Below are 9,469 nucleotides of genomic sequence, written 5' to 3'. Positions count from 1 at the left end.
TGTTGTTCTCTGTGTTTCTTAGTTGCTCTGTCTCCCCTAGTCAAGTTCGCGTCTCTGTGTTATACTTCCTGTTTTACTTTGAAGGTCTGTGTCTTATGTGAATGTGTCCTGCTTTGCTTCCTTGTCTCATCAGTTCTGATTTCTTCCAGCTGTGCCCTCCTTCTGTGTCTCATTCCCCGCGTTACTTCCCAGTGTATTTAAACCCTGTGTTTCTCTGAGTCAGTGTCGTGTCGTCCCTCAAGCTGTGTGTTTCCTTGTGTGCCTTGCTGTAAATTGTAGTTCATATTTTCCCAGTTTAGTTTTGTATGACTTTCCCCTGCCAGTAAATAAAGCTGAGTTCTTTGTATTTAAATCTCGTGCCTGAGTGCCTGCATTTTGGGTCCAACTCCTGCTTGCCACACAACACTTCCTGACAGTCGGGTGAGAAAGGCGACATCTCACTGATTCTGATCCGTCGGGGGTTCACGCTTTGTGTTCCTGCTCTCATTTACTGTTTTAGCTGTTTGGTGGTTATTGAAATTTTGTGAGGTTTAACCTGAGATTCTGACATTTTGGGCAAAATAAATTTATATAAAAAAATCGATTCAGGATTTTAATGAATTGATATCACATTATCCAAGCTAGAATTGATTTTAATCGATAAATCAATAATCAAAATCCACCTCTAGTAAACAGATCTACAGTGTCCTATGAGTATATCTACAGCAGTGGGAGTAGACAGTGTACGGACTATACCAGAAACTATACTATGTCAGTGTTCTAAACGATAGCATTAACCGATGTAATTAGAGCAGGGCAATATGGCCAAAAATATTTAACACGATATATATTTGAAAATTGGCGATAACAATGTAACTGACAATAAAATTGACGCGAGACAAAATACTTTATAACTCCACAACTTTAGTGCAAAAAAGAAACCCCATTAATGTATTTTCACTTAAACAAACAGCTGTTTTTTTTATGTGCATAAAAGTTATATAAAAATTTAAAAGTGCAAATGCAAATTCCTCACTGACAGTTTAACAAAAGGCATTTCCAGTGGAAATTGGCCGACATATCCTCAGCACAACCATGTATAATAACCACAAAACTTAAAAAGAGGTTATACACAAAATGCGGTAATATTATGTTGAGGCACAGTACGTGTTACAAGGCTCCTGACTGCGGTAGCCGTAATGCTCCAACAATCCGTCAAGCGGTGCGACTTTGTAGCTTAGCAAAGTCGTACTAAAACATTTTTGAGCACCATGTACGACATAAAATTGGTTCGGTAACAGTGTTGGGGAGTAACGGAATACATGTACCGCCGTTACATATTTAGAATACAAAATATGAGTAACTGTATTCCGTTACAGTTACCGTTTAAAAAGGTGGTATTCAGAATACAGTTACTTTGTTGAAATAAATGGATTACACGGCGGTACTTTCCTGTTTCATATTATCGCGGGTCAGGACTGTTTGGGTTTGTTTGACAGCTATGTTCTGTTGTTCCAGGCGGCAGCGTTACGGTTGCCATGGTTACAGGGTGACGCTCTCTCTCTGCGTGTTTCCTGGGTGAGAGAGCGCTTTTTTTGTTGTTGTTGTTGTGCTAAGCTAATAGGCAGAATGCTACAGGCATTCAATTCAATTTTATTTATATAGCGCCAAATCACAACAAAAGTCGCCTCAAGGCGCTTTATATTGTACAGTAGATAGCACAATAATAAATACAGAGAAAAACCCAACAATCATATGACCCCCTATGAGCAAGCAGTTTGGCGACAGTGGGAAGGAAAAACTCCCCTTTAACAGGAAGAAACCTCCGGCAGAACCAGGCTCAGGGAGGGGCGGCCATCTGCTGCGACCGGTTGGGGTGAAAGAAGGAAAACAGGATGAAAGACATGCTGTGGAAGAGAGACAGAGATTGATAACAGATATGATTCGATGCAGAGAGGTCTATTAGCACATAGTGAGTGAGAAAGGTGACTGGAAGGGAAAAACTCAATGCATCATGGGAATCCCCGGCAGCCTACGTCTATTGCAGCATAACTAAGGGAGGATTCAGGGTCACCTGGTCCAGCCCTAACTATATGCTTTAGCAAAAAGGAAAGTTTTAAGCCTAATCTTGAAAGTAGAGATAGTGTCTGTCTCCTGAATCCAAACTGGAAGTTGGTTCCACAGAAGAGGGGCCTGAAAACTGAAGGCTCTGCCTCCCATTCTACTTTTAAATACTCTAGGAACAACAAGTAGGCCTGCAGTGCAAGAGCGAAGTGCTCTAATAGGGTGATATGGTACTACAAGGTCATTAAGATAAGATGGGGCCTGATTATTTAAGACCTTGTATGTGAGGAGCAGGATTTTGAATTCAATTCTGGATTTAACAGGAAGCCAATGAAGGGAAGCCAAAACAGGAGAAATCTGCTCTCTCTTTCTAGTCCCTGTCAGGACTCTTGCTGCAGCATTTTGGATTAGCTGAAGGCTTTTCAGCGAGTTTTTAGGACATCCTGATAATAGTGAATTACAGTAGTCCAGCCTGGAAGTAATAAATGCATGAACTAGTTTTTCAGCATCACTCTGAGACAGGATATTTTTAACTTTAGAGCTGTTGCGCAAATGGAAGAAAGCAGTCTTACATATTTGTTTAATATGTGCGTTGAAGGACATGTCCTGGTCAAAAATGACTCCAAGGTTTCTCACAGTGTTACTGGAGGCCAAGGTAATGCCATCCAGAGTAAGAATCTGCTTAGATACCATATTTCTAAGATTTTCAGGGCCGAGTACAATAACCTCAGTTTTATCTGAATTAAGAAGCAGGAAGTTAGCGGCCATCCAGGTCTTTATGTCTTTAAGGCATTCCTGCAGTTTAACTAATTGGTGTGTGTTACCTGGCTTCATGGATAGATAGAGCTGCGTGTCATCTGCATAGCAGTGAAAATTTATGCTATGTCTTCTAATGATGTTGCCTAGGGGAAGCATGTATAACAGGGGTGCCCAATCCCAGTCCTCGAGAGCTACTGTCCTGCAGCTTTTAGATGCATCCCTACTCCAACACAGCTGAATCAAATAGTTGGATTACCAATTCGGCATGCCATCAAGTCTGGCAAAGGCCTGATAACGAGCCATTCATTTGATTCAGGTGTGCTGGAACAAGGACGCATCTAAAAGCTGCAGGGCAGTAGCTCTCGAGGACTGGGATTGGGCACCCCTGATGTATAATGTAAATAGAATTGGTCCTAGCACTGAACCCTGTGGAACACCATAATTGACCTTAGTGTGTGAAGAGGACTCTCCATTTACATGTACAAATTGGAGTCTATTAGATAGATATGATACAAACCACTGCAGTGCAGTACCTGTAATACCTACAGCATGTTCTAATCGCTCTAATAGGATATTATGGTCAACAGTATCGAATGCAGCACTGAGGTCTAGCAGGACAAGCACAGAGACGAGTCCACTGTCAGAGGCCATAAGAAGATCATTTGTAACCTTCACTAAAGCTGTTTCTGTGCTGTGCTGAGCTCTGAAACCTGACTGAAACGCTTCAAATAAGCCATTCCTCTGCAGATGATCAGTTAGCTGTTTGACAACTACTCTTTCAAGGATTTTTGATATGAAAGGAAGGTTGGAGATTGGCCTATAATTAGCAAAGACAGCTGGGTCTAGAGATGGCTTTTTAAGTAAAGGTTTAACTACAGCCACCTTGAAGGCCTGTGGTACATAGCCGATTATTAGAGATAGGTTGATCATATTTAAGATTGAAGCATTAATTAATGGCAGGACTACTTTGAGCAGTTTTGTAGGAATGGGGTCTAAAAGACACGTTGATGGTTTGGAGGAATTAATTATTGAAGTTAACTCAGAAAGATCAATTGGAGAAAAAGAGTCTAACTTAACATCAATGGTACTAAAAGTAGCTGTAGATAATATTACATCTGTGGGAATGTAATATGGCCCTAAAGAATGTAGCCTCATGGGCAGTGTAGTCCGTGCTGCAGGGAGAATGGACTACCGTACCCGTTATGTGTCTGTGAGCGAGGGAGGGAGAGAAAGGAAAAGTCCGAGTTGTCACGGAGCAAAAACGGGAGCTGGAAGCATGTAAATATAATAATAACCACTGCAGCCAAGAAGAGTGCCTGACGAGCCCAGCTGTAAGTAAGCTATTAAGACTCGACTGTACGCTGTGTTCGTTTTTTCCTCCGGAAAAAAATAAGTTCCGTTGGAGCAGCCTTTCAACGCCTCTCTCTGTCTCTGGCAAGCAAAGTTGACCCAGACAACAAAGTGAAGCTAGTTTTCGGCTACCAGCCCGACACGGAACCCACCGTATTAGCCAGAGGTCCCTTTACTACGGTTCGGAGCCGCGGACCTTCAGTATCAGTAATAAATCACAGCAATAGTACATTCAGTTAGTTGTAAACAGCATGATAATATATTAAGTAATCCAAAGTATTCAGAATATGTTACTCTCATTGAGTAACGTAACGGAATACGTTACAGAATACATTTTGGGGCATGTATTCGGTATTCTGTAATGGAATACATTTTAAAAGTAACCTTCCCAACACTGTTCGGTAATAATGACGTCCTGCTAGCATGCTCTACCAAAAAATGTGCTTTGGCGTGTATCTGACGGACGAAAGCCCAACCAGTTCCACACCACTGAAATTGCACCATTTTTACAAAGCAATTCTGGTTCATCTGATTCATTCAACGATCCGCTTTCCCCCTTCTCATTCTCCGTCGCCATGCTTTTTCCGCCATGTGCGTTTGAAAACAAAGTCACTGAGCATGTGCGTTTTACCGATTTTCTATCGCGATATTTCATTTTCTTATCATTGCCTAACATTATGATATTTATTATTATTATTATTATTATTGGCAGGATGAGAGGAGTCCCTGAGAACGATGCGTGCTTGGCATAGACATCTCTTCTCTTGGACATCCTCAGTGGCAGGAGGTGGAGTCCCTGTCATGCATTTTCTCTACCCGCTGCAGTGCCGTGCGGTCAGCAACAGTGCAATTCCCATACCAGTTACACAGTTGGTCAGGATGCTCTCTATCGCACAGCGGTGGAAATTACCCAGTATGTCAGCAGACAGGTGATTCTTCTTCAGTGTCCTCAACAAAAAGAGGCGCTGATGGGCCTTCTTGACCAGGCTGGAGGTGTTAGTTGACCAGGACAGATTCTCAGATGTGGGTCCCCAAGAGCTTGAAGCTGGAGGCCCGTTCAAGAGCTGTTCCATTTATGTAGATGGGGACATGGGTGTCTGTTTTCTCCCTCCTGAAGTCCACAATGAGCTCTTTGGTTTTGCTGGTATTCAGAAGCAGGTTATTGTCAGCAACACACAGCTAGGTGCTTTACTTCTTCCCTGTAGTCATACTCGTCGTTGTCACTGATGAGACAATCACCGTAGTATCATCTGCAGACTTGATGATGGAGTTTGGAGGGAATAACTGTACTGAATGCTGAGCTGAAGTCGCCGGAGAGTGTGGCATCCAACTAGCTCGATAGAGTTGTGTTTCCATTAGTATCATGACATTACAATCCATTAGTGTCCTGTTGTCAGTGATCCACAGTCATAACTCATTCACTTTATTCACCAGGCGTTAGCCTTAGATTAACTGTTAGCCCTCTGCGTTTCCCTTGCCTTTGTTTACAGTCTCTGTGCCGTCTTCGAGCACTTCCGGTTGGCCGAGCAGCCTGCAAAGCATCGGTGTTCTTCTTATTTCCGGGATGAGTCAAAGCTTGCTGATAAAACAGTCAAAGTTGTGTAATCCTAAATCCAAAACCTCTAGTTGGGTGTAAGATGTAAAAGCGAAGCTGTTCTACATGAACAGACCCAAAATAAACAGGAATAACACAGCAAACTTGTGAAATGTGAAGAGACACTGTGCCTAGTGTGATGCATGGGCCGCCATCTTGGTATTAGGCCTGACTCCATCTCCTTGTTAAGTTATGACACTCTTAATAAACACTTCACTTCTGAAATGACCAGATTTATGCATTTGAATTGAATGTTTTGTTTTTTTTAAACAGGCCCTTTGGTCACAACAACATGGTGGACAGAGTCAGAGGGTGATACTCCTGTGAAAGGTATTGTTACAACAAATATACACCTCAAGAGCTAGGGTGATATTTTATTTAAATTTTATTTAAATCTGCTGTCTGATATTCAGCTTTTGAAGTCAAACCCAAAGTCCACAGCAAAGAATATTAAACCTCTTCATGTGACTCAAAAACAAAGAACTTGGCCTAACTGTCCAAATTCTTTTGTAGGAGACGGTTTAATTATTTCATTGTTCCCTGTTGCCTGAAACAATTTTATCTTCAGTTGATGAATTTGTTGAACACAGTTAAAAGATTTTTATGGTGCTGTACAGGTTTTTATTTAGCTCTGGAAGTATGTTTGAGTTATTACAGCATTTGTATAACACCATACAGCAGAGGTGTCGAACTCCAGGCCTCGAGGGCCGCTGTCGTGCTTGTTTTCCAACTAACCTGCCCTTGTAGCTTCTTATTGGCAAAGCACACCTGATCCAGGTAATCAGCAGCAGGTATGGCAGGGATATCTCAAAAACAAGCAGGATACTAGCCCTCGAGGACTGGAGTTTGACACCCCTGCCATACATGGAAGTTTGTCAGTTTTGAGATATGTACATGCAGTACAATATCTCCCCTGAAATGGCAAAAATAAATGGGGGCTACTTTTTATTTCACTTGTTCACATATTGTATTTTACTTGTTCAGTTTCCTATTTTCCTGTCTGTCCCTCACACTAGTTTTACCAGTATGCTCTCGAAATCACTAACATCAGAAATATCACTTCACCTCACAGGCCCCTTCAATTAAAATTAATTATTACTATCAATACTTTTGTTTGTTCTCAGGAGCTTCACAGAAGAGAGGCTGGTCTGCAGCAGAGACTCTTGCTGTAGAAAAAAATGAGAAAAGGTTCATAGAAGGTGGCAAAGTTCCTGGTAAGGTGGATTGTATTGCGTGTATTGAATCTTCACCAAAAGAACTTGAACAAAGGACGTGGAAAGCAGTTAAGGTCTATGTCACAAACAGAATCGGAGCACTGAGGCACCAGAGTGCTGAAAGACTTTACGTTTTGGTTTAAAACACACAGTTGCACGTTTCAGTGCTGTTTTTTCATGTTTCATGTTGAAGCTCATATTTAGTTTACCCTCGGCTGGCCCAGTGTAAACTAAATTGAGTACTTTACATATTTGTGCACAACGGCACTTTTCATTTCATTATGGATTGTAGGAAGGTCAGTACAAGACAAAATAATAATGTGAATTGCTTTTTTTACATTATAAAACATTTGGATAAATGGAATACTTGGGATTTTTTGTTTAGAAATAAACAATCACTGCCCCATTTGCAGTTTTTTGTTTTTGTTTTGTTTATTAGGTGATGGGATATATGCCATGACATTTTGCTGCCATGCAAAATGTCTTGTGTTTTAAATAAAGAGCTTAAACACAGAAAAATGTTGTTTGGATTGAGAAATTTAACTGTGTTTGAGGTACACTATCACCATAGCTGCTGTAGTATTATAGCTGTTCTGTTTAACATGGTAGGAAATGTTAATAATTTGTGGTAAAAAGTAAAATTGCTAATTTAAATAGGAGGGTCCCCACAGGAATACCAAAATTCAGGTCATTTTTTTCATGTGAGTGTTTTTAATATATCAAGTGATTTTCCTCTTCACAAAAAATTTACATGAATTTAGCAATTAAAATCAATTTTCTAAACCATGTAGAAAAGGTGGATCCCACCAGCACCCTCCCAGTCAGGTGGGCCCACCAGGTAGTAAAAACGGGTGTGTGTGTGTGTGTGTGTGTGTGTGTGTGTGTGTGTGTGTGTGTGTGTGTGTGTGTGTGTGTGTGTGTGTGTGTGTGTGTGTGTGTGTGTGTATTAAACAAACACAAATATATACAGGCAAGTGGCGTGCCGGCACAGCAGTTAAACTGGTCAGCTTGCCTGTTAGACCAGACATGTTCAGAGCTGCCGTCCCTTCTCCATCATTGCCAGCTTTCCTGCTAATGTACTAAATGAGTTGTATAACAACTTTCCCACCCCCCCCATGTTGTCTACATCACACATGTTGGTCGAGGTAATAAGCAAGCAGAAACTCATTTGTTACAATTAAAAATCACTGAAGCTTGTTTATATGCTAGTGCTAGCTGTGTCTCCACACAAAGGGCAAATCATAACTGATCTCAGAGCAGTGAAAGCAGAGCCAGCAGCTGACATGCTGATTTCCCATCAGTAGTTTATCCACAATGAGCATGTGCAAATCACCACAAAAAACAAGCAAACAAAACTTGCTGGTCTGACAGCTTGCTCAGTTTTAGCAAACTGTCTAAAATGCTTTTAGTAGTTCAGTTAAGGCTCTCTGTTGTTTCACAGATAGTTGATTCTGTTCATCTGGACGTAGCGTTTTCAGTGGGAGAAACGTTTCGTCATCATCCAAGTGACCTCTTCACTCTCAGCTGACTGCAGGTTTCCCCAACCTTATAAACAGTACAAAATGAGCACATTGATCATTTGCTCTCTTCTACAGTCATTGGTGTAGATCAACAATGGATAATATGGAGTGCAGGAGAGAGTATGACCATGTAGCGTTTAAAGCGTGGAAGTGCTTATATTTAAGTTTTTGTCCTTTAAAAGTGACAGAAACATTAGCGTCCGCTGTACACTCTGCTTGGGAAGAAAACTTCTTGTTACAACGAAAAATTAAACTTCAAATCTGAGCAAGCACTGAGGAACCTTGCCACGGGAATGTGAAATTGACAGAGAAACCCTCAGATCCTCCCATTGACATGACCGCTGCGGCAACGGGCAAACCTCCGCCTGCTCCACTCCTGCTAAACAGGTGAAAACAGATTTAAGAGCGACAGGACTCAGTGCCGCTGAATCTTTGATTTTATTTATTTTGCAAGTGTTTTACTTGCATCTATTTGAAAGAGTGAGTGTAAACACAAAACATTATTTTAATTTATGCTGGAATATGCAGAAAATAGGTCTAAATGTTAAAGAATTTCTTCAAGTCAAAGACAGCTGCAGCTAATTTAATTTTTGCTTAATGCAATGTGCATAAAATTAAAAGATCATAAAACAAAACACTCATAAAACAATTTTTAAAAAGACTTTCCATTTGATTCGATTATATATAATGGATTTTGCATAAATATTTGCTTATACGTATTCAGGTTTATCATGTTTTTAAAAAGTAATAAACACGCAAAAAAAATATAACTAGTAATGAATACTTCAAATCAAAAAGATGGAGGATTTACAGGAAAAACATGAAACTCTCAATAAAACATAATCTTAAAACATACTTTTAAATTTAGAATGAAAACAAAAACATCTTTTCAAAATGCTTTTATTAAATTTTTAAAGAGAGATAAATAATCGGCTAAGAAAATCAAATTAAGAATAGGATTAATAATCTTTTCAGACATTGAAAATGGT

The 9,469-nt window shown here is 40.3% G+C and overlaps 1 long non-coding RNA gene across 1 annotated transcript; it reads left to right on the top strand.

The window, feature by feature from the left end:
- The first annotated feature begins 215 nt into the window (after positions 1-215).
- LOC109196754 (uncharacterized) lies at positions 216-7,854 on the top strand. The gene is made up of 3 exons (XR_002058118.2): positions 216-420; positions 6,020-6,076; positions 6,871-7,854. It is a non-coding gene; the product is annotated as an uncharacterized LOC109196754 (long non-coding RNA).
- The last annotated feature ends 1,615 nt before the right edge of the window (positions 7,855-9,469 follow it).

This window comes from Oreochromis niloticus, linkage group LG23 (assembly GCF_001858045.2).
Source record: "Oreochromis niloticus isolate F11D_XX linkage group LG23, O_niloticus_UMD_NMBU, whole genome shotgun sequence".
In the NCBI taxonomy this organism is placed as follows: Eukaryota; Metazoa; Chordata; class Actinopteri; order Cichliformes; family Cichlidae; genus Oreochromis; species Oreochromis niloticus.
Note: the sequence above shows the minus strand (reverse complement) of the source record. Positions and strands in the feature narration are given on the sequence as shown.